General features: G+C 36.8%; 1 protein-coding gene, 1 long non-coding RNA gene and 1 pseudogene across 4 annotated transcripts in view; 1 reads left to right on the forward strand and 2 right to left on the reverse strand.

The window, feature by feature from the left end:
• LOC136038236 (uncharacterized) overlaps positions 1-15,249 on the reverse strand; it is a 73,026-nt gene extending 57,777 nt beyond the window's left edge. For both annotated transcript variants that reach the window (XR_010620158.1, XR_010620157.1), the window contains exon 1: positions 14,898-15,249. This is a non-coding gene — a long non-coding RNA (uncharacterized LOC136038236). The remainder of the gene's footprint in view (positions 1-14,897) is intronic.
• The window catches only part of LOC136038235 (uncharacterized), a 76,588-nt gene that overhangs the window by 43,565 nt on the left and 8,638 nt on the right, over positions 1-24,385 (forward strand). The gene's annotated exons all lie outside the window — the stretch shown is intronic.
• LOC136037721 (beta-1,3-galactosyltransferase 1-like) lies at positions 5,875-14,359 on the reverse strand (annotated as a pseudogene).

Consider the following 24,385-nt stretch of genomic DNA (forward strand, 5'->3'; position numbering starts at 1 on the left):
TAAAATCGTCTGAAGCAAAAATCCATTAAAAAAGAAGCACAAAAGAAAAAACGAGTAAGATGAAATAAAGGGAACTAGACAAAATCAATGGATGAGTAACTCAGGTTTCAGCAAACAGAAATTAAAAATTCTGTGCCTTTATGAAATTTATGTCTCAAAATTCTTCTTGTTTTACTCCTTTTTTGTTTGTATTTGCTTTAAAAAAGAGTGAGATGTTATACTATCGGATTTAAAGTTGTCAAAATGCAAAGACGAAGTTTAAGGAAACAAATACTTCAAGGCAAGTGTACCAAAGCGTACATAAAAACTTTGAAGTGGAGAAAAGTGACTAAGAAGCATTTCTTTCCTTATATCCAATTATAAAATGTAAAAGCTAAATTGTCTCGCTTTCCTACTTTTCCGATTATATTCACTACAGAAGGTGAAGTTTTTCTGGAAGGTTTCATTATCAGATTTAAATATGTCCAAATGTAAAGACTAGCTAAAAAAAACGTTTTCTAGCGCTCTATTTACCCATTATCTTTTAAAAAAGCTGAACTGAAAATTCTACCCTCTCCATTCGTACTGAAAACCCTGCATTTTAAGCGAATATATGTCACCCTGAATGTCCGAAATTGGTGAATGTGTGAAATGCCTTTTTTCTCCTTGAATTTCGAAAGCGTTGCCAGTTGACTTTTGCCATTTTATTCAACGTATGCTTAATGGTCTTGAGGGAGTGCTGCATGCTGGGCCTAGATCCATAATTGTTGGCTATTCATTTCGTAAGATACCACCCCCTTTGGCCCTTTAATATGCTTTTCGTGTTGTTGTTGAAAAAGACGGTACCGGGACCTTGCGTAGGTTTTTTAATTATTGACCAGCAATACATCTTTTATGAGAGTTAGAATCTGAAAAACCCTACCATACAGTTTGAAATTTTGGGTAAATTCCAAGACCGCATTGGGTACATGTGAGACGAAAAACGAAAAAAAAGGATTTATAAAAGCAAATTCTTACGAGGAAAGTTTTCAGCAGATAGAATAAAAAACTCACTGGCAAAAAATTTCTTCGCTGGAATTTTCTTTCTACGATTCTTCCTTTTTTCCCAGTCTAATGCTTACTTAATTCTAAGTTTGCACAGTCCCCATATACTTGTATAATACAATAACAAAATTCTCAATCAAGAGAACTACCTTGGGCTCAGAATCTGGGATCTTACTCCCTAATTCACCCCCCACCCTCCGTCAAATGCTGCCTCCATTCAAGATAGTTGCAAAAGAGCAATACTATTTCTTTTGTGGTTGTATTATTATTATTTATTACTATTATTTTTTATTTTTATCTTGATCACCGATTTGTACACTACCAGAATGGATAGTCGGATTCCAACCAAATTCTGTGGAAAGTAAAAGTAGGCACATTTCCCCAGTTTTGGCTTTTGAAGGCTCATCATCTAATTTAACCTTTGGAGGGGGGTTGCCCCATTGTTGTCTCAATGGTTGCTACCAGGATCGGTTGCTAGGTAAAAACAAGAAACTCGGTAGGAAGAAAGAGCTTTTGTCCTAATTTTGATCTTTGGGACTCATGACCGATCTTACCTGTATGAATAATAGGGGATGATGAGGATATCCATAGTTAAAACATCTACCGAAATCAATGGTGGGGTTTTAGCAGCACGTGGTAGACATGCAAATAGTGCTGTAACTGTTATTCCTTTCTGAGGGCTAGGCACAATTTGACCTCTTTTTGAGGGGAGAGGGGGATGATCTGTAAATTATTGTCATCAGGACATCTACCCTAAGAGACCGTTCAATTTCAACCTAACTTGATGATAGGGAGGTGATAAATTGCACTACGGGGTTTGGGACCGACCTGAGCTGTATTGGAGAGGGGAGTATGGGTAGTTTAATGCAAGTCATCGGGTGTGTACCATGGGGTGTGGTAGACCCCTTTTGTTTTTACCTTATCCAGGATATGCATATCCAATAGCACTATTGAAGCGAGGTGTCAAATCATAAAAATCAGAGGGGGAGGGGGAGAACTTTATTTTTCAACATTTAGAGGAAATAATTTTTCGTTAAGTATTTTCTATGAAAATACCAAGAAGCCATTTTTCAATGAAAAATGCAAAAAAGGGTATTCTAAAAAAAGCGGCGGGATGGTACAAAATATAGTGGAGGGCAAACGTCCAGTTCAATAATTGTTATATCTATTCACTGTCAATAAAAAATGTTTCATCCCTATTTTGAACTGTTTTACATAAGTATATAAGTATCTTCTCGCTTTCAAAGGGTATTGCTCCGAATTCGTCCCTAAACATATACATTGTCAATACAAAATGATAAGCAATTATATACAAATAAATACCTACGAGATAAGCAATTACGTAGAAATCCCATTTACTATTACTAACGATTGTAACGTTCTGGATTACCACATACTAGCTAGTGGGGTACGGTAGAAGGTTAGGGTTTTTTGTGGGGACGGGTGTATCTGAGTCCTCAAAAAGGGAATTTTTATGATATTTTTAAATTTGAACGAGAGAGATAGAAAGAGAGAGAGAGAGAGAGAGAGAGAGAGAGAGAGAGAGAGAGAGAGAGAGAGAGAGAGAGAGAGAGAGAGAGAGAGAGAGAGAGATGGCTATTTTAGGAAAATTGACATCGGATGGGAACGTCCTCAGCAAGTCTAGCACACAGTTGCGTCCATCATTACCAGTTATTAACTGAAAAACTTTTTCTTCAAAATAGTTATTCAAAGAAAAGTAAAGACCTCCATTAAACCAAAAATGAGCAAAAATAAAATCAAATAATCTACCAAGCGTAAAGCTACTAAAAATCAGCATCGATAAATAAATGAAACCCAATACAAATAGATATTACAATAAATAACCGAGTCAAACTCAAAACGAGCAGAAACTAACATGAGTAGGACTATAAACATGAGCAGAAATTAACATGAGTAGGGCTCCAACCCCTATGCCTTCCCAAGGCCAGAATTTTTTTTTAACTTTACTGGAAAAAATACAAATGAATGTACATAGTCAGTTTAATATACATATGCTGATAATTATACCTTAAAATGTTAATAATATTTGATTTTATTAAAGTTGTAAAAGCGAAAACATTTATTTTTTCATTAAATGCAAATTATGTTCTGGCCTTGGGAAGGCATAAGGGCCCTGAGCCCTACTCATGCTAATTTCTGTTCGTTCTGAGTTTGACTCGGTCATTTATTGTAATTATTCTTATTCTTATCGAAATTATAGATAGTTTCAATCAAATGCACTTGGTGAAAAGAGGAGTATTTGGGGAAGGGGGGGGGTCTAATTGATCTCCATCACTATTGACTCTTTCAAGAGAACTAGAACTTCCAATTTCAACCAAATGAGCCACCTCTAAAGTTTATACAACTATCTCTTCCATAAGAACCTTAGATGCCCCAGGGGCATGACTTACAACCCTTGCCCTTAAGTTCTGGCGATTTGTATCAACCCCAAAAGCCTTATTATATGGTCTTTGGACTATTTTGAATAAAAGAATTTTCTCAAAATTTGTATTGGATGCATCTCAGGAAAACACAAAGTGTTTGTGCGTCTTTGGGGGGGGAGGAGGGTAGCTGCGCTCTGATCACTTTGACTCTTAAAAAAGGCACTTTAACTTTTGATTACCGATCCAATGAGTCCCTTTCAAAGCATATACGACCACCCTTTCTATAAGAACACTATATTCCCCTAGGGCATAACTTGCAACCCTTGTCCTGAAAACTGTAGGGGGGTGGGACATAATTTCCGGAATCTTCAACTACGATTATCAAAACTGTCATCTCCAAATTTTGAAAGGATGTGTTAAGCAAAATGATGAGCGTGGAGGGGGGGGGGGGCTAGTTGCTCTCAAATCACTTTGACTCTTAAAAAGGGCACCATAACTTCCAATTTCAAATCAAATGAGCCCTATCTAAAGTTTTCACGACCGCCCATTCATAAAAATCTTATATGCCCCAAGGGAAGGACTTGCAATCCTACCCCCAGAGAACTGGGGCGTTGTGTCAACCCTAGTGGCATTGTTATAAGTTCTTTGGACTATTTTGAGCAAAATCGTCATCTCGCAATTTTAATCAGATTCGTTTGGTGAAGAGGGGTAGCCTGAGGGAGGGGGGGATGGATCAAGCTGCCTTCCATCATTTTGAATCTTAAAAAGGGAATTAGAACTTCCAATTTTCTACCAAATGATCCTTCTCTAAAGCTTATACAATCATCCCTTCTATAAAAACCTTAAATGCCACCAAGGTATAATTTAAGACCATTCCCTTTCCCCCAGGCTCTGGGGATATGTTTCAACCCCAAAAGCCTTGTTATATAATATTTGGACTATATTAAATAAAATAGCTATCTCAAAATTTCTTTTAGGCGTATTTCGGGATAATACGACGTGTGTGTGTGTGTATGGGAGGGGGAGGTATGTGTCCTCCGATCACTTTGGCTCTTAAAAAAGGCACTAGAGCTTCTGATTACCAATCCAAAGAGCTCCCTCCGAAATTTATACGACCATGTGTTTCATAAGAAACGTACATGCCCCAGGGCACTTCCTCAAAGACATAATTTTCGGACCTTCCGACTACGTTGAACAAAATAGGTATCTCAAAATTTTGATCGGAAGTGTTTTGGAAAATGATGAGGGGGGCATTTGAGCTCCGATCACTTTCTATCAATAAAAAGGATACTATTCTTCTCAATTTCCAATTGAATTAGGCATTTTTAAACAACGCTTTCTACAAAAACTCATATGCCCCTAGGGCATAACTTCCAAACCTTGCCCTAAAAGCATGGGGGGGGGGTGTCATCCTCAAAGACATAATTTTCGGACCTGTCAATTTCTTAGCACAAAATGGGTATATCAAAATTTGATCGGAAGTGTTTTGGGAAATGATGGTCGTGAGGGGGCATTTGCCCTTCGATCATTTTGACTATAAAAAGGGCACTAACCGTTTCGATTTCCGATGGAATGAGCTTTTTTTGAAGTTTCTACGACTACTACTACTACTACTACTAACAACTTACCGCTGCACCAAGCCCCCTGAGGCCAACACAGCTGCGCACGCTCCTCCTCCATCCCAATCTATTTAAAGCCTTCCCCTTTGCACCCTCCCAGGAAGTTCCCATTTCCTATAAAACTTTTTCATGACATCCTCCCACCCTAGAAGGGGACAACCTGCTTTCCGTCTAGCCCTAAACGGTTGGCCAAAAAGAACAATCTTCGACAATCTGTCATCCTTCATCCGCAAAACGCGCCCTAGCCATCTCAACCTTTTTTTCATTATAGCCCTAGAAAGCAGGATTGAACCACATTTTATACAGCCTACTACATGAAACACGGTCAGTATCAGCCGGTTACCCAGAACAATCCGTAGTCAGTTTTTCTGGAACACATCTAGTAAATCTTCATCTGCTTTTCGGAGCCACCATGCTTCAGAGTAATATTTGACCACTGTCATCACTGTATTAATTCCAGGAGAGTTTTTCCTCCGCAAATGATTACGTGGTCTCTCATTGCCTTTTCTGAGCTCCTAAGGACAAAGTCCATCAAAATGATCCATGTAAAGTGGGATAGAACATAACCCTGCTTAACTTCTGATTTAATACAAAACCAACCGCAGCAGTGTTATTCTCGTACACAGCACTAATCACTTTAATGCATTTATTTGGTATACCATAAAAGGATAAGACCTTTGCTAAAGCTCTTCTATCAACAGAATCGAATGCTTGCTCACAATCTACAAAACTGAGGACCAAAGGTGTTTGACAACTAATGCAATTCTCAATTATTAACTTAAGAGTGAAAATTCGGTCTACACATTTTCTACCTTTTCTAAAACCGCACTGTTCTTCCCTTCGCTTGTCTACAGCATCTTTCGTCGATGTTTTTTAATGGCTTTTAATTTTGTCAATTTTGAAACACCTTTATTGCAGCCAGCTACTTTCATTTTTTTAAAATCAGGAGTCGCACAACTAACGGCAGGAAGCCGTGATTCACTCCATATAAATCTCATCTCAGATGGTTGCACATCATGCACAGTAACATGTTTTTTATATTCACATGCTCTAAGCGCCACCTTGCCGTGATTAATTAAACTAAAATGAACTGGAAAAATGTTTAATTTCGGAGCAACAATTCCCGTTAAAAATACATCTTCCAAGTGCACTAAAGGCGTGGATACCGCGGTTTCGTAGAGGCTATGAATTATATCCCCGCTCATGACATATGTAGTTCCTGACACGTAGGGAGGATACACAGAGCCTGGAAAAATATGTTTAGGGCAGTACCATTTTGAGGACTGGGAACGAATTGGAGCTGCATTACAGAACAAGCTGCCACCAATTAACCTTTTCTTTCCGTACATGTTCAACAAATTCAACAGGTTGTCTAGATCCAAATAAACATCATCATCAATTTTTAACACAAATTCAGCTCCTTGCAGTATGTATCGGCCCATTTCAAAAGCATAACAGACTTGAGAGTAAGATTTTCGTATGTATCAATGAAGTCTTCTTGTATAATGTCATTAAAAGCATTGTTCTCGGCAATAATTCGGCTTTCAAGACTAGAATTTAAAGGTCTACCAATCTATAAGTATCATATTACCAAGTAATTTGCTACCTACAGAGACCAGACTAATTTCTCCATAGTTAAGACACTCACTCTTATCACCTTTCTGATACAGTGGTTTAATTAAGTTTTTCTAAAATCGCTAGGTACTTTCCCTTTTTCAAAAATCATATTCATAATCTTCAATAGCTTATTTCTAACCTCAGAGCCACCATATTTAAGAAACTCATTACCACATTATCAGCAGCTGGCGGCCTATTATTTTTTAATTCTTTTACAACTGTCACTAATTCTTCCTAACAAAACAAATCTTCCTTCACATCCAAAGTATCACCAACTTTTTCATTTTCCTCTATATCTTTTCCTGCAATTGTATCTCGGGTTAGCAAATTCTCAAAATGTTCCACCGATCTCTTTTAAACTCTCTCCTTATCACTAATTGTGGCCTTCTCTGACTGGATGTGGCCTACCCATCTTTGACCTTCCCATCTTTGACTGGAACAAGTCCAGATTGACCGCTCCCTCTTAATTTATTAACATGCCAGTACAATATTTGACTATTATGCCGTCCTTTATACCCTACTACTACTACTAATAATAATAACTCACTGCAGCACCAAGCCACCTGAGGCCAACACAGCAACGCACTCTCCTCCTCCAACCCAACCTATTGAAGGTCTTCCTCTTTACACCATCCCAGGAGCACCATCCCACCAGCCCCAGACAGATGGCCAGAGAGGACAATCTTCGGTAATCTGTCATGCTTCATCCGCAGAACATGGCCTAGCCATCTCAACTTTCTTTCATTATAGCCAGAGAAAGTGGGATTGAACCACGTTTTTCGTTCAACCTACTGTTTGAAATACAGTACAAGATACTATATACCCTAGTATTTTGTATTGATCCTGCCTGTCTCCGGTTTACTATAACATAATCAATAAGGTTTGCTGTCTTACCATCACGTAAACACCATGTCAATTTATGGGCCATTTTATGACCAAACATCGTATTGGTTATAACTAGATTGCTATACATACAAAATTGTAAAAATCTGTAGCCATTACTATTTTCTGTTCCTGCACCAAATTTACCTAGGCTAGGAAAATCTCTTAGTAAAAACGTTATATTTCTACCTGCGACCCTGCCTATTTGTTCCTGTAACTTTAAGTAAAGTTCATCTAAATCACTAGTATCTCCGTCAGTCGGTTTAACGGGGCATATACTACTATAACTGATACCTTGAACTTCTTAGTCATAAAATTAACAATTAGTATTCTATTATTAATACCTTCTCAGCCTAAACAAGACTTAGCAGCTTCCTTATTCATCATAAGCCCTACTCCCTGTCTATGTACCCCATCCTTCCTGCCTGAGTAAACAAATTCTACATCATCTAATTTCATGCTTCCTACCGATGGGTTATGAGTTTTGGAAACTCCTAACGTTTCCAGTTCGAATGGTCAAAATTTGTCAGTTAAAATTTCGATACGATAGTCTTTTTTTAACATCGTATCATTCCATGTTCAAATTTTAATGTTCTTTAATCATTGGAAAACCTCAGGAAAAGCAATGATCCGGATGCCAGTGCAGGATAGGGATCAGAACATCTTCTAAAGTCTACGCCAAAGCCCTTAAGCCAGCTTAGAACCGGACAGCAAGAAGTCTCTGAGACCTCGGGTATGAATGGAGGCTTTATGCAGTCCTGGACCCACCTTGGTCACAACATGGTTTTCAGCACCTGGTGATGCTCTTCTATCAACAAGAGTCAAAATCCTGAACAGACACTCCCAAGCCTATTACCTCCAATTCATTATATATTCATCCCTAAAAATATTCTGCTGCAACGGGGAGGCAACCCATAGTAGATAAACTACCCACGGAGAGGTTTTTTAGCCCGAAATCGCCCGTCAAAACAGACGAAGCCGAGAAGAATTATCCATCGATCAGAATCACGGATGAATGCTGTGTCATTTACTAGGCTAAATTTCCTAGAGGGGTGCTACTCCTCAAGCGGGAATAGAGTTTACAGCGAGGTCCCAAATCTTTCAAGTACCCCGAAAGGGTCAAGGCATCCCTTTGCAGAGACCGTTGTCTATAGATCTAGATCTTACGCCCAGCCGCAATTGTTCTCCAATGGAGGATCCTCCCATGATGCTGTTTTGCATCACCATGCAATTTAACCCAGTAGTGGGAGAAGGTTTGTAACTCATGGGAGGTGTGGACACGCCGGTGGGCCCTGTTCAGTGTACATTTGAGGGGCCTTGTTCTTCCTCCACCTGTATTTATGGCCCCGGGTGAGGGTGCCCCAATTTCTATTATGGAACCCCAGTGACAAGGTCCCCCCTTGGTACGTTTCTCCTATGGAGGCACCCTGCATATCTGTAGTGTGTTCCCCTTTCGCCACCTGGGAACACGCTGAGTGGCTTAGGGGAGGCCCTTAAAGAGAAGTAGACTCATAAAGCTTTTCTTTGAAAGAAAATTATTCATATATTTCATTCTGTATGAAGCAAATATTGGTAGTCAGAATCAATAAAACAAAGCCAGAGTGTATCATAATGAAAAACATACTGAAAAAACATGTCAGCTCATCGACTTCTTGAATTAAATATTTTTAAGAGCCCTCCCTTTTTGGACTCCATGTGTACACTAGCAATTTTTTTTTTTTTTTTAATGGCGTTAGCTTTCTGAATTTCCAGTCGAATGAACCCTTTTTGAAGTTTCTATGACAAAGCTTTCCATAAAAACCTTATATGTCACCAGGACATAACTTACAACCCTTGCCCTGAGGGTTTGGAGGGGGTCATCCTCAAGGACACAATTTACGGACCTTTCAACTACGTTGATAAAATGGCTATCTCAAAATTTTAATTGAATGTGTTTGGGGAAATAAAGGACGTGGGAAGGCGGCTAGTTGTCCTCCAATCATTTTCGACTATGAAAAAGAGCACTAGCCCTTTCAATTCCCAATTGAATGAGCTCTTTTTGACGTTTCTACGACAACTCCTTCGATACAAAGTGCCCTGGTGTAAACAAACCAAAATGAATAAATAATACATTGTGCCAACATTATTCTTTACTTAGGCAGCGCTATCGCGCTGCCTATGATTCCTTTACTTTCCATACTGAAACAACGCCCATCCTAAAGTACAGAATTTTGATGGGGGAAGATGAAGAAAAATCAGATTGTCGAGGCCAGCCATCCTCAGTATTTTTCACAGCAACAGATGATAAAAGATTTAATACTCTGAATGACAAATCAGACTGAAGTCGATCTAAAAGTTGATCTTAAAAATTAATTTTACAGATGGGTGAGTACATAACAAAAACTGGGGTGGGAGAACACGCAGAAGGAAAAGGTGTTTTTGCTAGATTTGCCTAAAAATCTGTATTTTTCCGCTTTTTTCTGTAATTTTGTTATGTTTACTTTTTATTTTGCCCATTGTGTTTTTTCTTCGGAATTTATATTCCATCCCCTTTTTAAATACAATTTTGCTTAATCGCCTTCGTCTTTATCTGCTTTAAGCTAAGTTGAATCTCTACAAACTAAAAGTAAACACTTATGGATTCTTTGGGAGCTTCCAAACATTTTTTCGGGGGGAGAATAGTTTTATTAGCCCTTAAGTTTGATTGCCCCCCACATCTTTGATTTTAGGGCCTATAACATTTATTTAGGAACTGGTCCGTGGAAAGGAAATAGGACTAGTGTCTGACGACTTACGGCCTGTTACTTTTGTTCCATCGTAGTAAAAAAAAAAAAAAAAAAATCATAAGTATCCTATCAAGAACGTCATCGGTTGAACATCATTTGATGGAATTTTAGTATGAAAGCAATATTTTGGCTTATTAGACAAACCAGTCGTATAAAAGAAATTACTACATCCTGTCAAGCAGATGTTGCGTTTTCACCTTGATGAGAATCCAAGTCTCAGAAGCATTGAAACGGTTAAGAAATCTAAGTTCTGTTCATCTGATGCCAAAGTAAATGGATGCCGATTTAAGATGATTTTTAAATACAAAAAACGTTCTTTGTTCAATCGAAAGCAATGAGTAACATTAAAACTTAAAACAAACAGAAATTACTCCATATATTAGGGGGGGGGGTTACCCAAAGGCGCAACCAGATTTTTTAATGGGATACAAAAAATGTTTAAAAACACATCATAAGTTTATTTATATGCATTTTTGTTCCGTTATTGCGAGTCGAATTTAGATTTCAGGAGGGGGAAGGCCAAACCACTTGACCCCCTGGAGACGGCCTTGGGGATGCCCCTTTCCCATCCCTTCCTCTTTATGCTGAAATTTTAGTGCTTTAAAAACCTTCTTATCCTGATTCAACTTAGGGGGTGCTCACTTTCAGAATTCATGTACTCCAGTTGGCGCATGACAGAAGTGTGCCAAGCGCTGCGAAAACTGCGCCAAGCTTAGCAAAAACTATCTCAAGCACGGTCGAACTCTGCAGCATACTTGGCATTCTAATATATACACTATGTGGCAGAAACGGGTGCCCCCTCGAATTCAACAGCCCTTTCATTTCAGCAGCCATTCTTTAAGAATTGGGACAAAACGTCAAACGTTAGCGGAAGGAGCAGCAACCTGAAGAAGGGGCCACAGTCCCTCATGTACAGAATATTTTTGTTCGTTTAAAGTCTTAATGTTGCTCCTTACTTTCAGTTGAAGAACTCACTTTTATGATTAATTTATAATATAATTATAGTCTTATAAAAATTTTATAATTGATTTCTGATCATTTTTCAAAATCATGTCCCGGCCTAACCAAGATACAATATGGGGTGCTAGCCCCATAAACTCCCGATTTCTTGCTATATTAATAATTGTAAATTCATTGGTGGCGTTCGCTTTTTCAGCTTTTCTGCTTAAGAGTTAAAATGTTGCATTGTAATTAGAATTTTTGAAAAATTTAGAATATTTAGTAAAAATTTTTGCTGCAAAGTAGTTTGTTGAATAAGTCCTTATATAATAAGGAAAGTGTTGGCTTGGTGGTGCAGAACAGGCGGGTTAGTGCGGCAGTGAATTGTTAGTAGTAGTGGCAGTACATAAATAGGAAAAGAAAACGATTTCCTTAATGGGAGAGGCAATGTTACCCCTCCCTCCTAATATTAATAACAAAGGTGTACATAAAAATATCCCAGGGAATCCAGAGAGATTAGATATCGTTTTCAACCCCCCACCCCTTTCTCCATAACTCCTTTTATGTTTACCTGATGGCTCATTGAAAGTTAGGAAATTTTGAAATTAAAATGCACTCCGTGAGACCCTCTTTGACCCGCCGACCCTCCTTCATAATAGCTGATATGCACTTACACATCCCAATATAATTTATATAATTTATAATTATATATTTTATCCATATATATACTATATATATACATATATATATATATATATATATATATATATATATATATATATATATATATATATATATATATATATATATATATATATATATATATATATATATATATATATATATATATACATACATATACTGTATATATATGTATATATACATATATATATATATATATATATATATATATATATATATATATATTTCATATAATTATATTTGATATAATTCTATAAAATATAAAGCAAGTCAGTTTAGTTCAATGATGCTTCAATGTAAATTTCAGAAACATTTTTCTGTAATAAGAAGGGAGGCATCATCCAGCAGCACCCTTATTCAGGCTTAGTCTGAATACTCTTTTCTATATTTACCTGAAGACTTATGGAGAATTAGACTATTTGGCTATTTATGTATGCTATTTTTAGGCATCCCAGCCCCCCCCCTGTTTATTCGCAGAATAACTCACCGGAACTTCTTAATAATAGCTGATGCTTAATAACACATCATTAAATGTAGTTCATCAAGTGAATCAACTTGGTTAAAACAAGCATTAAAATCAATATTCACATTAACTATTTATCTCGTATGAACTACGTGAATTTCCAAGAACGAATGTTGCACCATGAGGCATTACTTCCTCTGCAACTGGGAAGCTTAATACATAATTTTTTGGTACTTTTAAACCAATTGGCTGTCTCAAAAATTTTAATCGATAGCAACTTGGTCCTCTTTAGAGCAAAATCGTAGTATGGGGCAACAAAATGGCAGAAAGTGCCTCTTTCACATGGTAAAATATTTTTAGTCACTTAGAAGTGGTACTGGAACTTTTAATTTCTGTTCGAGTGAACCATCTTACGATCTTCTCGGACCATCAGTTCAAAGCTATCGCACCTGGGAAGAAAAAAAAATAAACATGCATCCCTGATCTTTCTTCAGAATTTTTTTTTAGATAATTCCATATTTCCGTAGATAGGAGCTTGAAACCACTACATCTGGTCGCTCTGACTGCAAAGTCTAATGATGTGATTCTTATTAAGTTCGCTTGTTTTCTTGGGGTTTGTTTCCTCCCTTTGGCAAAATCAGGTATATTTTCTCAGTCTCGTGGCTTTTGATGGGTAACATTAAGCTTAGTGATTCTTATATATTTTGATTCAGCATAAAAAGCTATTTTTTGTTTTAATTCTTATCAACATTCCTCTTTTTGGAGCTTTGGTTACTATTAGCCAGAGTCGCTCCTTACTTACAGATTGTTAAAACGAACTGTTTCGAAAGAGACACAACCATATGACAATGGACAGACATACAGGAAACAGAAGTTTCAAGCATCTGTGTTTTTAAATTTCAAATTTCTTACAATGTTACGATGTTTCCTATAGCCTACTTTCCTATAGTTTTTGCCTTAGTTGCCTGTGTTTTAGTGCGCGTGTGTGTGTGTTTTTTATATATATTTCGTCTATCTCACGATGTGGTGTGCATTTCCTTATGGTGGCCCCGTTTACTCTTCCGGCATTTACTCCCCCCCAGCAAATGCCCCCCGTGGAAAATACCCACCAGAAAACACCACCCCTCTCCGTTCAACCCCCTAGGAAAACTCTACAAATTTAGGCTACATATTTGCACATTAGCGGGGGGAAGGGGTAAGGTATAGCGGGTCTGCATTCAAAATGTGTTAGGTAATTACTCTGCATATTAAGAAATAAGAATTGTTTGCTGACTTTAAATTGTCTAAATACCTTACCCCCCTCTTATGTGCAAATATGTAGCATAAATTATAAAATTCCCATCTATTCTGTCACTTGTCTTTGTATTGTCTCACGCTAAGCTGAAAGAAACTAACGAAGAAACCGGTTTGTTCTCGAGTTTTACACAGCGTAAACTTGAGTGAGTGGAGTATTATACACAAGTACCAAAATTCCTTCCCCCTATGAAAAAAAAAACAAAACAAACACTCAGAATAAAATTCGCAAATTTCAAAGCCTTCTTTCCACGGGTGGGGGGGGGGAACGCACACCACGTCGTGAGGTAGACGAAATATATATATAAAAAAACACATACACGCACTAAAACACAGGTAAATAGGGCAAAAACTATAGGAAAGTAGGCTATAAGAATAATAGTAAGAAATTTGATATTTAAAAACACAGATTCTTGAAACTTCTGTTTCCTGTATGTCTGTTCATTGTCATATGGATGTGTCTCTTTCAAAACAGTTCGTATTAACAGCCCCCCCCCCCCTATCTAAGGTACATACTATTTTGCAAATAAGTTTTATATCTTTCCTCTATAATTCGTCTATTTGTGTGTTTATTTGAACTTCAGCCTACCCCCCTCCCCCCCAAAAAAAAACAACTAAATACTTGCCTGAAACTCGGGTTAATTTTTGTGAGCTACCCCATATGAAAGGCATTAGTACGGAATTGTTTTACCAATTCTCTAGGAGTAGCAACAAAACAGAATTTTATTTGCCACTAAGGATGAATATACTTGAACTGATTCGAGATTCCGTACTGAACTACAAGCACAAGCAACAATCTCGTGCTGAAACAAAATTACTTATCTTTTATGTGCTTTATAACAAATTTTTAGTTTTCTTTAGCAAGGACCTTCGATAATCCTCAAGACAACTCTTGTATCGAGGACCCACGATAATTTCCAAGTTGACTCCTGTATATACCACATCTTTTTAGCCTCCTATTTATTAATATTTACCTGAAAGTCTTAGTGGAAGAAATCATCGAGGGGTTATAGATTCTTACACCCTATGATTCATGTAGAGGGTAGATTAATTGAAAAAATAAAGCCCACTGAGGACAAGCAAATTCTTATTGTATTATTTAAAAAAAAAGAGTATTTCCGAACTAATCAAATAAAAGTGGAGTATGATATCAAAACTGAAAACTATCAGAAATAAAGTCATTAAACAATTAAATTAGAAAAGGACTTACTCTGACTGAATAGATGACAACAAATGCTAATAAAAATGAATTAACCAAATTACTATGGACGAACAAATGAACCTAAAAAGGAAAGTAATCAAATTAAATCATTAATTAAAGCTTAAAACGCACAGAGACCATCACAAATAATTGTATGGCTACTACTCCTTTAAGCCCTCTAAAAGGCTAATGTCATCTATGCTGTGCCCTGGGGCTAGTTTCACCAAAGCTGACAACCATGTTTTTGAAGAAAAATTCGAAAGAGAACCTTGACAATTTCAATTTCCCTAACCTCAATTTGGATACTATGCTTAAAATGGACTGAAACGGACAGCATCTGTGAAGCGTGTCAAAACAGCCACGTCTTTAGACGCTCAAGCAGTCATGCATAAGTTTGTCAGTAATTAATGAAGCTTTGCAACTTAAATAAATTATTCAGCTTAACATAAGCACGAGAAATAAACGTCTACTGTCTTGCAAATTATTTATTCTTCAAACTTAATTCTAAAAAGAGTATCAAGGGGGAGGTAAAAATAATTTCAGATAATTGTTTACTAGGTCAGAACTACCCGTTTCGAAAGAGTGGCTCATCACAGCTGATCTTTAGACTTGGCTTAGGATGACTGAATCTCTGCCCTATGACTTTTCATATTAGTCGGTTCGGGATAAAATCTGATAAAAGGGAAGTTGAAGCCATTACCATGGATCCTTGAATTATCAGAAAACCCACAATAGGTTGTTTTGTCTTTTTAAAAATTTCTCAACCGCTTATATACTACCGCCAACAACTCGTCACAACACCAGGCCGCCTGAGGCCAACCCAGCTACGCGCAGAGCTTCTCTGCCCCAATCCTTTTAGGGCTCCACTCTTTACTGAATCCGGTGAAGTTTCTATTTTCGTTAAACCTGACATATTCCCTTCCCATTCGATTGCAGGAAGTCCTGATTTTAGCTCGGCCCCAGATCTACCATCGAAGAAAAAGATTTTTAGTATCCGTATCCTGGAACAGTAACCCAAATATTCCTTTACCTAAATATACCTTTACCTTAACCTAAAGATACATTTCTCTCCTTATAGCCTTAGAAATTGGATCCGAACCTTATTTTTTTTTGTACGTAAATTGCTTTGTCTATGTTCATTAAAAGAAGTTCCTAAAACTATTCTTAGACGATTCCCCTAGAAAGGGTCTGGCATGCCTTCTTCAATCTCCCTACGTTTCATAGCCATATTTGACCACTTCCATTACCGAGGCCTGTAGCATCCTAATTTTAGTTTGAAGACTTCTATTCCTATTCTTCTAATCGTGTTGCATCAACAAGGAGGTGACTATTCTAGTTTTAGGAGTACTTAGAGACTACTTACTATACCACTTACTAATATTACAGTTTGCGGTGACGAACTCTTAGTACGGAGCAGCTCGTTCTAATAGTAACAGTAAAAAAAAGTAGTTTTGGTAACAACATGTAAATCAAAAGAATCGGCTTTTTATGAGGAATGAGAATGTTAAAATTTATCAAACATATGGTTATCCACCAAAAGTTAAGAGCCTGAGACAATTTTACTTTGGCTAAAAAGTATTAGTTTGAATGCCTATCGAAGACTTAACTATGGAGCAGAACATTCCATATATAGTCTGCAGAAGATAAAAGACCAATTCAGAAGGCTCTAAATTATATCATTAGGGCTCGGAGGTGGAGATACATTGGCCATATTCTTCGAATGCAGGACACTCAGATCCCAAAAGTCACTTTACATTGTCACCCAAACGGAAGTCGAAGACGGGGAAAACCTCGGAATACTTTGCGTCGAACATTTCAGTCTTATCTGCGCAGTATCCATGCTTCTCTTCAACCCGATTGGGAAGACATATGCGGAGCTGCCCAATTCAGAAAAGATTGATGAAGTTACGTGGATACCTTGAGTACCTCTGGCGGCACAGGTAGATCTAAGGTCTAAGGATGCCAACCATGATATCGATAACTTTGGTAAAAAATTATATTTCTCTAAGAAACTCAAGCGAACCATTTTTCAATCATCGCCAGGCATATTATCAGAAATAAAATAAGATGTATTTACAACAGAAATAAATAATTAATAGGATTTAGTGGCATATTTACAGTGAAACTTGATTTATATACAAAAAAGTTGGCTTACAAAACACTAAATTTAATCAAAATAACTGATTTTGCCGTCCTAATTTAGTTTTCTTTTTGTCGTGAATAAGATAAGAGATAAGATAAGATTTATTTGCAAAAAAAAAACTATATAGTGCCTCCAGCAGAAGGATTTATATGCCCAGTAAATCATATTCTTATTTTCCGTTCCAACATTGAATCCTCTAGATTAAAAATTAATATTTAAATAGTTAGTCTCTTCCTTATTTAAGATGAGACTGGGGAAAGATATTCTTTACATTTCTAAATAATGATCGTAAACAGGTAGACAAATAAGAGAAATAGGGACTAAGTACCAGCTTTGTTTCTGCTTCAGAACAAATTGTTATTGTTTCTTTTATCTCTGTACTATTGTTAAGCTATTGTTTTTATATCGTCCTTTTTGACCAACCGTCTGGGGCTACACGGAAAGCAAGTCGTGCGTGTCTGGGTTGGGAGGATGTCATAAATAAAGATTTGAAGTAAATGGGAGCTTCCTGGGACGGTGTAAAGAGGGCCTTGAATAGATTAGGTTGGAGGAGGAGCGTGCGTAGCTGTGTTGGTCTCAGGCGGCTTGGTGCTGTAGTGAGTTAATAGCAGTAGTAGTAGTAGTAATGTAACAACTATGTTTAAAAAAAACAATTTTGCTGTTTTCTATTCTGTTTATGTCTGTTTTACATTGCATGGTCAGATATTCTGAACATTTTTTCCGGACTTGTATACTTCATTACTAACTTGTCGCTTGTTCCGTAGTAAACATTTTGATTGAACCTTATTCAATTTCAATTCCCTTTTTATTCACGTTAAAACTGTGAAATTGACTGACAAACTTTAAAATTTAAGTCTTAATTCACATTCCGATTGTCAATTTAATTTTAAACATCAAATTTCAACTTTTGTGTGAACTCTTAAAAGTTTTCAATCTTCGTACAAAGCAATTTTTTTTAAGTTTTACATACATTCGTGAATTTGAAAGCCCACATCCATAAACGCAAAAACACACACGACGATAAAAAAAAAAACACCCCAAAAATTTTGAGTCACGGCCTTTGATGCTTCCATTTCATTCTCTATAGAACATCTTAACACAAAAATTAGGTTTCTTGGAGTAGACCTTGAAATACCTTTTAACAGCGGTACATTCTCTAGAAAAGCTATATCCCTTAAATACGCTGATCTTTGGTATCTCCTCAAAGAGCGGTTCAGCCCATCAACTACCTCCCCGCAAAGGGGGCAAGCACCCCCACCTCCAAAGCCACCCCCCCGATAAATTCATCCCAAGCAAAATAGTAATAATAACCACAATGAGCTATATTACCTGTTTTTAAATAAAATGGAACAAAGGAGTAGAAGAAAATAAGGTCAAGATCGTAAGAAAAAATAGTCCTTAAGGAAAAACATAAAAATAATTAATGCTCGAATCAAATGAAATCCTATAATTTTTGTATCTTTTCTATATTTGCCAAAAAAGGGTGGGTGACACCAGACTTAACTGTTGGTTTGTAGTTCCTGGCCAAGAGAGGAAGATTCGGGAGGAATTTATAATACTTATTAATTAAAAATATTTGCTTCAAAAATTGCTGCTGACGTGAATGGAATTTCAGCCCAAGATTCCCCGGTGACTAGTCGAGCAACAAACCGAGGACCAACAGGCTTTCCAAGATTTCCAGTTTCCTCCTCCAACTCCCCCCAATGGCACCACATCTGGTCAAGATTTAAAACAAGAGCTCTGAGACACGAGGTCCTTCTAAATATCAAATTTCATTAGGATTCAATCTTCCGTTCATAAGCTAACTACACCTTATTTTTCCTAATTTTTCCGAATTAAGTCCCCCCAACTCCCCCAAAAAGAGCAGATCTCGTCTGGTTATGTCAATCACGTACCTAAGGCTTGTGATTGTTCTTCCCACCAAGTTTCATCTTGATCTCTCCACTCTAAGCGTTTTCCAAGATTTCCGGTTCCCCCAGCTCCTGCCAATGACACTGGATCCGGTCCAGATTTAAAATACGAGGTCTGAGTTATGAGATTTTTCTAAATATCAAATTTCATTAAGATCCGACCACTCGTTCCCAAGTTAAAAATACATAATTTTTCTAATTTTTCCGAATCAACCCCCCACTCAGCTCCCCCAAAGAAAGTGGACCCGTTCCAGTTATCTCAATCACGTATCTAGGACTTGTACTTATGTTTCCCACCAAGTTCCATCCCGATGCCTCCACTCTAAGCGTTTTCCAAGATTTCAGGTTTCCCCCTCCAACTCCCCCAATGTTACCAGATCCGGTCGGGATTCAAAATAAGAGCCCTGACACACAATATTCTTCTAAATCTCAAATTTCATTAAGATCCGATCACCTGTTCGTAAGTTAAAAATACCTCATTTCTTTAATTTTTTCGAATTAGCCGTCCCCTGACCCCCCCCCCCAGATCGTCGAATTCGGGAAACGACTATTTCTAATTTAATTTGGTCTGGTCCCTGATGCGTCTGCCATCGTCCTAGCTTATCTGGAAGTGCCCAAACTAACGAAAACGGGACAGACAAACAGACCGACAGAAATTGCGGTCGCTATATGTCTCTTCGTAAACACTAAGTGCCATAAACACCGAAGGAGATTCAATATACAACTCAAAAGGAGTTTATAACTGCGGTGAGCTTTTATAATAATAATAATAATTTGTAAACACATAGATGGCATAAAAGAATTCAAATCACAGTTCGTGGTAAGGAACTGTAAGTAAGGTTAAGGTTAATGTTGATTACAGTTAATACATCAAAAGACATAGCTTTTTATGTTGATTCCATCTGTATAAAATTTATTAAGTTTAATGTTTCTCATCGGAAGCTGAGAAATTTCTTTTTATTTTCTAAAAAGGAGGGAAACAACCCAAAAAGTCAAGCGATTTCCATGAAATTCACATCAGATTCAGCATATTACAGGACCCTATTATTGAGGTTTCAAGTTCCTATGTACAGAAATGTGGAATTTTGAATTTTATGCCAGAAGGAAGACCGGGTGTTTATTATTTTTTTTAGCGGGTGATCGTAGTGAGCCAGTGGTCCTAGAACATCGGGAAAGGGCTCATTCGAACGAATATTAAACTTATATTACCCTTTTTCAGCGACCAAAAAGATTGAAGAGCAGCTAGCCTTCCTCCTTCGCCCTTTTTGCTCAGTCGACATCCGATCAGAATTTTGAGATAACTATTTGATTCAGCATAGCTTAAAGATCCAATAACTATGACTCTGGGGATGACATGACCCTCACAATCCCCCGGGGAAAGGGTTGTACGCTATACAATTTTCCGATTATTCACTTATAGCATTCTTTCTTGGGAAATATTCAGAAATTTTTCAAGGGGAAATTTAGTCCAATGGGAATTTTACACACAGAGAATGTCCTGTGGGGAGGAAAGTTTCCGAGGAAAATTTTCTGGAGGGAGGTGGATTTCCTGACATAATATAAAAAACAGTCAGAAATAAAATAAAAGTGTTTTCAGCTGAAAGTAAGAAGTAGCATTAAAACATAAAACGAACATAAATTATTACGTATATCAAGAAATTTTTCACTTTCTCATGCTTTGCTCTTTGTGCTAAAATTAGTTTTTGTCCCAGTTCTTTACGAATGATACCTGAAGCGCAAGGGCCGTTGAAATTGAATGAAAATTATTTTTTAAAGAGCTTTAAAGCTTTACCGTGAAGAGCGAGAGATGAGGAAGGGATAGCTTCCCCCCATATAAGGAACAACTTCTATGTGTTTTAAGTTGTAATGTTGCTCATTACTTTTAATAGAAAAAAATCTTTTTTTTATTTAATCCAAAATAAGGTCAGCTTGTATGATTATGACACAAACACAAACAAACACGGAGAAAAACGTTTAGGGCAATCAAAACCATTAAATGTAAAAGTCAGCAGTTCCAGACAAATAAAAGCGATTCTAACTGTTGTTATTAAGTCTTAGCAGCTCCATTTCGGTTTCCACAGTTTTTCAATTTTGGGAATTTTGGAAGCTTTTTTTCTAACTTCTGAGCTCATCATTTATGGGCTAAAGTACCGAGCAAAGACATCGTAGGTGCATAAAAAAGCTCGTGAATATGTATTTTTGAATTTGAAAATGCTAAAGTTGATTTTTGGAATAGAAGTGCTTTACAGAGTATTTAAACATCAATAATAGCTGAAACATTTTCCTTATCGAGAGATTTCAGATTGGAATTTAGATCCCTTTTAATTTCATGTGTCATTGGTGAGACCAACTGTTCAGTGTAGAAACAAGAAAATGGATCTGTTCAACGATGGGACGGTGCCTCTGTGACAGATATATCGCTGACAGGACATTTAAAAGGCAAAAAGAAAAAACTTCCGTATCACAAAAAATATTTAATCCTTTTATTCTGGTTTGAATAGATACCTTAAGCAGAAAGCAAAGTACTGGGATTATCACATGCTAATTAACAGTAATTAGCGACTAATATACTAATTAAGATTCTAATTAAGGAGGTGCTCATTATAACCAATAAATTAACATAGATGGCATGGTAATACTTCCATGCATATAGAGTACCAGTGGAACCATTAGGCCTACTCGTTAAAATTATTATGTCACGAAAATAGAAGTCAATAATGTTGATGAAAAAAATCAACAACCGAGGATGAGTCCTCGTTGATACCTCCACAGTCACAAGCCCTCTCTACCTTCGTTCTCTAAATCTACCCTTTCTCTACCTTCACAGTCACCAACCTTTTCAATTATCCAAAAAGGCAAAGAGATCAGTTATAGTTAGAACATATTTTATCAACAGGCTAAAAACCCTTCGCAATCAACTCCTCGAAAAGCAAAGGGCTATTCAATTTGAGCAAAAAAATAATCGGAGATATTAAAATCATTATAGCAAATATAGAAAGTAAAAACATCGATATATCGTTTAATCAAATTATCGCCCAATACATCCAACTTAAAGTGAAACATCTCATCGTAAAACATATCTAATAACGGACTTGAAGCAAAACAATACTTCCCTTTGGATACGTGAGCTAATTGCCTATTTGTAGTTTTGCCTCTGCATCGCCTTTATCAACGCAGCGTTAATCAGCCATGCAAGGGGAGAATAATACGTAAATTATACAAATAAGGTACACAATATTTCTAGGGGTTCTGACCATAACTGAGATGAGGATTATGCTTTATTGCTTGCTAAAAAGTATCCATGGAAGGTCTACCTTATATGCAGGGCAATTAGCATCATGTCATCTATTTTGTTTATTAGTCTTCCTATGATAAAAGAATTAGCAAACTCCTAAAGGGACTTTTGGGTACCAACATTAGCAAGGTGTATCCTGATTTCCGATCCGCGGAACACTAGCCTTGGTATTAAAGGTCAGATTATAGTCAGAACAATTGAATTATCGCATTTTCATAAGTAGGTGTTCGTAATGGGTTGATTGGTATAGTACGTTAACTGTACATTAACTAGGTTTGAGAGACCAAGTGTTTTTGACAACTTGTCTACTCGTAGTATTTTTATTTTTTAGTAAATACGTTTTATGACTCCGAATAAAGAAACTTGCAAGCATTTCCACCTCATTAAGAGGTTCATTATTACTAAGAAGTTTTTTTTCTGGTACACTTTAAATTTTTTTGTTTGTCATCTCATAGAAGTAACTGGGCAATATAGAACGAAATAAGTCCAAATTCTTATTTATTTCCAAAATTTATTGTTATTTCCAAGATTTGTTTTATTTTATGATTTGTTTATTGGCCTTAGTCATAGTTTTTCTGGGCTACTCTTGATTTAGCAAATTGTCATTTAAATACATTGGATAGCGAAGTCGTCAGCTTATGGCTGTTTTCTTTGGGGGGGGGCGGGGGAGTGTATTCATCAAAATCTAGAGGGGTGATTTTGGCCTTTTTGACGAAAATACCCCAAAAAGGGTTATTTCCCAATAAAAATACTAAGAAAGGAGACATTTTTTAACTAGGGAGCGGGAGAATCCTGAGGAGGGGTTAAATTTGCCTTCCGCGTATTGACGCCTCTGTTGAGTAGATAGCAACTTTAGATATGAATATGACAGATATTTTTTAACAGCAAATATATATATATATATATATATATATATATATATATATATATATATATATATATATATATATATATATATATATATATAGTTGTATGCATGTTTGTTTTTTTGTATGTTTTTTTTTGTAAAAAGAGGGTTTGCATATGACGTCATTATAAGTATATAAGGCTTTGTATATGCCGGCATTATAAGACGACGTTACAGACCGGGACACCGGGACACAAATGACGACCAGGACACCGGGACACAGGGAATATAAATGACGACTGGGATACTCAAAGAGAAATTACAGACCGGGACACCGGGACACAAATGACGACCGGGACACAGGGACACAACTACAACGGGGACGTCGGGGGGGAGCACATGGGGAACATATAAATGACGACAGGGATAGAGGGAATATTCGATTAGCAATCACCATCAACAAAGCTCAAGGGCAATCATTAGAAAAATGCGGTATAGATCTGAATACGGATTGTTTTTCCCATGGATAATTGTATGTTGCATGTTCAAGAGTCGGTAAACCTAACAATATATTACACAACTACAATGGCACGTAACGACTTACGCGCGGGGGGCTTGGGGGCGCGAAGCGCCCCCACCAACTAGGTGCTAGCCAAGAGCTAGTATTCATATATATATATATATATATATATATATATATATATATATATATATATATATATATATATATATGAACACACCTGCGTTTATTCTTTAATTATTCATCTGCGGAAAGCCAAAATCAAAACATGCGTTAATTAAAAAATGTCCAGAAATTAAATTACAAAAAAACAAGTTGTTTTTAACTGAAAGTAAGGAGTGACATTACAACTTAAAACGAATAGAAATGACTCCGTAATTGAAAGGGCCTGTTCCCTCCTCAACGTCCTGCTCTTTACGTTAAATGTTTTAATGTTTTAAAAAGTAGAGTTGAGAGAAAGAGTCGAACTTTAGCGTAAAGAGCGGGGCGTTGAGGAGGGAAAAGGCTCTTTCATACACAGAGTAATTTCTGTTCGTTTTAAGTTTTAATGTCGCTCCTTACTTCAGTTAAAAAAAGAAAACTTGTTTTATTATTTAATTTTGATAAGGGATTACAGCAATTCAAAAACCTTAAACAAGAAAATCAAAATTTTGAAGCTTAGTACATAACGTTGTTAAAAATCGGACTGGCTTCTATAATCAAATACATTTGAAAAGACATGGTATGAAACGACATTAAATTACGTTAAGAGCAAGAAACTGGTAGTTGAAAAAAAAATATTT

The sequence above is a fragment of the Artemia franciscana genome, chromosome 17 (assembly GCF_032884065.1).
Source record: "Artemia franciscana chromosome 17, ASM3288406v1, whole genome shotgun sequence".
NCBI classification, from domain to species: domain Eukaryota; kingdom Metazoa; phylum Arthropoda; class Branchiopoda; order Anostraca; family Artemiidae; genus Artemia; species Artemia franciscana.